The 5184-nt window shown below is 47.6% G+C and overlaps 1 non-coding gene across 1 annotated transcript; it reads right to left on the reverse strand.

Moving 5' to 3' along the window:
* On the reverse strand, positions 1-72 carry TRNAS-ACU (transfer RNA serine (anticodon ACU)). Its single transcript has one exon. It is a non-coding gene; the product is annotated as a tRNA-Ser (tRNA).
* Positions 73-5184: the final 5112 nt, after the last annotated feature.

The raw sequence follows: 5184 nt of genomic DNA on the forward strand, positions 1-5184 counted from the left end.
CGCCGCGGCCGGGTTCGAACCCGGGAACTCTGGATCAGTAGCCGAGCGCCCTAACCACTGAGCCACCGCGGCGAGTCACAACTAGCAGCAACGGCGCATTTCCGCTGAGTTTTCTCCCTCTCTCTCCTTCATTTCTCTTTGTGCCTCCTCGACCGACGCCAATCGACTCCATCGGCCAGTGCGGGGCCTGGCGCATTTTCTTGTGATTGTGTCTTTGTTTCAACGCGCCTATTGTAGCGTGCGTGACTGCTGTCATCTAGTGAGCTGACATCTACGGGCGTAAAGAAAGAATCTGGGCTTCGCAACAAAGCTTGAGCTTATCCGGCGCGTCGAGAATGGCGAAAAGAAGTCCTCCGTGGCACACGCATTCGGCATTCCCCGAAGTACGCTATTAAAAAACAAGCAGGACATCACGCTCAAAACAGGTGAGCAAAGTCGCTCGGGGCTACGTTGTGTGCGCCCTGCTGCTTTCGACAAAGTTGAGAAGGCATTGTTTTCTCGAAGTCCAAGCGAAAAACATCCCCGTGGATGGCCCCATGTTAATGGTGAATTAAGGCTAAATGATTTGCCGCGGCTCTTGGCGAAGATAACTTTTGCGGTGACACTGGGCATCTGCAACAGTTTAAAAACCGCCACGGAATTCTGGGAAAAACCATTTCAGGCGAAAGTGTGGCTGTCAGCAGCCAGGAGATGCAGCAGTGGCTTTCAGATCTAGGAGTGGTCGAAATCGCTGCAAAGTTTTCGCCTGCTGAACTCTTCAATGCAGACGAGGTGCCTCTTTTCGCAGATGCTGCCGAATAAGACACTCGATCTCCGCGGGAGCTCATGTCACGGCGGGAAAATGAGCTAAGTGCGTGTGACGGTTCTGCTTGCGGAAAACATGGATGTCTTGTGCAAGCTGCGTCCATTTGTTATCGGAAAGAGCACGCACGTCACCGCGCTGTTTCAAGAATTGCAAGCAACTTCCCGTCCGCTGCGGCTGTAATAGAAAAACCTGGATGACACGCCAACATTTTGTTGAAAGGCTGCAGGCTTGGGACGCCGAGTTGGGCAGGTCGGGCCGCCGAGTATGCCTTCTGTTAGACAACTGCTCAGCCCATCAAACGACTTAATTTCAAGCTGGAGAATATTGAACTCAAGTCTCTGCCGCCGAACACCACAGCGATACTGCAGCCAATGGACGAGGTTATTATTAAGGCTTTCAAGGTGGGCTACAGAAGGCGACTTGTTCCTTATAAACGAACTAATCTAGAGATTGACCTGCTCGGCGCCATCCGGATGATTACCGGCGCCTGGAACGCCGTAAAACAGGCCACGGTAGCCATCTGTTTCGCCAAGGCAGGCCGTGAAGTGGCTGGAGATGAATGTCCTGAAGATTTGGATGACGGCGATGAATGCTTGGAGGACGTGTTTCACGACTTGTCCCATTTTCCCGGCGTCGACCCGTAGGAACTTACTTCATCAACGCTGACAGCGAAGTTCAGGCTGTAGCTGACCTCGCTGATGAGGACATTGTGGCCGAATAGCTGCCGCCCAAGAAAGCGATTCCAGCGACTACGAAGATTACTGTGTTCTAGAAGAGATGCGCCCGTGCACAGCCGCTGAACTGGCATCAGCGTTCAGCCTCATTCGGCGTTGTTGCGGCGAAATGGAAGGTACCGGGCTGTCGCACCTGGACAATCTCGAGAAGATCGAGACTAGTGTTTTCAACTTCATTAATCACAGCAAAAAGCTGTCGAAAATTAGCGATTTTTTGTGCGTAAAATAAAGTGCTTTCACGTTGCGTTTCCGCACTTTACAGTTCATGACTCTTGCGATCGGTAAGCCACAATTTGTCACTATCTCGAGTGCGGGTTAAGCCTCTCTGCATATCGAATTTTCGCGATATCGAAGTTCGAACTATTTTCCGATCCTCTTAGATTCGATATCTCCGGGTTCGACTGTAGACGAAATGCGCAGCGCCATCTATTAGCGCTCCAAGTACTACGCCCGCCATGTTGGTTCGGTAGAGAAAACGAAACCGCTCCCAGCACTGGGTTAAAACGTCTGCGCTTAGTTTGATATTTGAAATAATGATGCTCTGTTGCGCTACGTTGCGCACTCTGCGAGGACACCCCGATGCGTGCAGGAAACAGTTACGTATCAGCTTCTCGCTGTTTTATTTTTTTTTACTCTTTGCTAAAGTTTTAATAACACTAAATGCCACGCGAGGTATATGTGTCAGCATGGCGTTCAGTGCGCAGCTTTCGCTTTCTGTGCTGATTTTTCACGAAGTATTATAGGTGGTTTGCGTTTATATTAAGATACGGATCAGGGTCTTTATACTTTCTGATCAAAATTAGGAGCTGATTTCGTGCATTTACTAACTCGATTCGATAGCGCATAGTAGGTCGGACGTGAACATATCGACGCGTACTTGAACAACGTAATAGAGGAGGCAAATTTTTCTAGCCAGCCTAGGCCTGTGTTGCTCAAGCATGTAGTCCAGTCGCGGATAAGCGTGTTCATTAATTTGCTGGCAAATCGTGGCCATGGGCACTAATTGCGCTCCTTCTGCAAACCTCGATCGCTCGTGCCACAGCGAACTAAGTGCCCTCAAAAAGTCATATACTCGGCTTACTGCTTAGTTTTTTTACATGTTGAGTTGAGTTTTCCTGTGGTCAATTACTTTTAGAAGGGGCAGAAAACTTTTTCACGCGTGGAGTTTTTGCAAGGTACCACGCGCTGTTTACCTCTAATGTCGCGCTATCGCGCCCCCATGTTAAGCACGTTGATACGTCTTTGCGCTGTAATGCGCACGATGTATAAGAACTGAGGTGTGATTGTTTTATTTTTTCAGGATCCATGCAATCGATATCTGTGGTGACCAAAGTTTGTTCAGAAAGTGGATACTGTGTCTATCTTAATTACAAGAGCAATAGGGCTGTGTGCCAAACATATCTTTTTAACTCGAAGTAGGCTTTGGTGCTTTCTTTTTCTGACATTTGCATGCGGCTACATACTAACAGACTAGCTGAGCATAGTGCACACTTGGTCTTATGACATTCATGTTCGTTGTGTCAACCATTGTCACCATTGTGGGGACGTGCCCTGCGGGTCCACTGTGGTTTGCTTCCCCGCGATGTGTCTTTCTAGTCAGTCACCATCACCTTACCCAACAAGGAAGGGCACCTGCGTCGCAGCGCCACGACCGGCGTGACTGCTATGCGCGTGGGAGAGACGACTGGGGAAGTTCGACGCGTGCTGACGTTCAGGCGCTCCGCTCTTTGCCAGCGGGGCGAGGCCTCGCGGGGGTGACCCTTCTCCCGCATTTCGTCCCGTCAACCCTGCCCTTGCGTGGGCGAACATTCGCTCGTAACCTTGCTGGTGAGTCTGACGACCGCGATTCATTAGCGTATTTTGTTGCTAGCTGGCGTTATTGTTGTAGCAATAAATGCCTTCCCAGGTGAAAATTTGTTGATGGGAACCTACTGGTTTGTACTGCTTCTGCTGGAACCAGCAAGAAACCTGCTGTGCTGGTTCCAGCAGGGTGCTTGTACTGATTTTCTGCTGGTTGTACTGGTTCCAGCAAGGTGCTTACTGGTTTTCTGTTGGTTTCACAGGTTCCAGCATAAGGACTTTTTGCTGTTCTGTTCGGAGGCCTTTTTCCTTTGTTTGCATGGTAATAATATCCTTCAGCTTACAGAATTTTGCCGCTAAATCTATTCGACTGCGAGCACTAAAATTGAATAAGTAGTGCCAAAATTTATAATTAGAGAGCTTTGCTTATTAACCATTCCCCACTAACACCTTTGGGACACCCATCTTGAGGGGGATATATAAGCATGAAGCCATATGGTATTAGAATGCGAGTACAAGTTACACATGGAAGTTGTATGTATATTATAGGGAGTTGCTAGCTGCTTTTCAAGTGGGGTTTAAAGCTATACTTGTGTTCCTACTATGGGTAGAGATGTATGGTCTTGCAGGATGAGTTTACCACTTACCGTAGGTTTCGAGCGTTTTTTGCTCTTTCTTTTGGTGCATGCTTAGCATTTATGAAGTTATTTGTTTGAACGTTTCAGAAAATTTCGAAAATTAAAAGATATATTGCATGAATGATTTATCTACACAGAATTAAATGTTATGTTTCAGTGCTGTATGGAAGCTAATGGCCCCAGCACATCTACTTGTTCCATCGCCTACTGGTTCCATCAGATGCTGGTTCCAGTAGCTTCTGGGAATGTGCTAATAAACCAGTAGGATCCCAGCAGAAAACCAGCAGCAAATTTTCACCTGGGTTGTTTGTGTCAGCCAGAGTGTCGTTCCTTTGTTCCCTCAGAGCAAGACCCGCCATGGTCGGCGCGCGATCACGGGGTGGGATCCGAGTGGCTTTGAACTGTGTCAGCCGCGGTTAAGCGGGCAGAACGCATTTATCCCCCTATTACAAACCTCACACCATATACAGTAGCAAAACGAACACAGCCCTTTCTCTCCTGTTCTCATCACTAGGGCGGAGGTCCGACTGGACTGCTTACCTTGTAGTTTCTGAAACGGTTGGAAGCAGCCTTTTACACTCTTCAGTTCTAGCCATTGCCTGTGACTTTCTTGTGCCACCCTTTGCAGCACCAATGTGCTTATAGCCACGTGTCCTTAGCCCTATGACGTGCGCATCATTCAAGTATAGTTCTAAGCGCCTGTTTGCCTTGGTAGATTATTTCCGAACCAGTTGGTTTCAGTTGTCTTCGAAGTGTTCAGTTGTACTCCTTGCCATTCGTCTGGATTGGCTATAATAAGTGGTTTTCAGATGTAATATTTGTTGTGCTCTAGTTGCTGTAACATTAACTGATATAATTCTTGGAGCTTTTTCATAAACATGCAATTTCTGCTCCTATATTTTTATAGCCAGTTTTAGGCCAACTAGAGTTGCGCAATGTGCGCGGCTTGTTAACTGTGCTTTCCTACCAGCTGAATTGCAAAATATGTCAAGAGAAAGTTATAATTCTACATTTCAATGCATGTATTTTTCGCTTCTGTTTTAAATACGTATGTGGTGGTGTCAAATTCAATTTTATGCATGTTCCTTTCAATATTAGAGGCACTGTATTCGGATACAACCCAGACAGACGCCTGACAACAAACCTTGTGCAGACTCGCCCTGCTCGTGATGCGTCCTTAGCCTTAACAAGGGAGAGCACCTACGTC

The sequence above is a fragment of the Amblyomma americanum genome, chromosome 2 (assembly GCF_052857255.1).
Source record: "Amblyomma americanum isolate KBUSLIRL-KWMA chromosome 2, ASM5285725v1, whole genome shotgun sequence".
Lineage (NCBI taxonomy): Eukaryota > Metazoa > Arthropoda > Arachnida > Ixodida > Ixodidae > Amblyomma > Amblyomma americanum.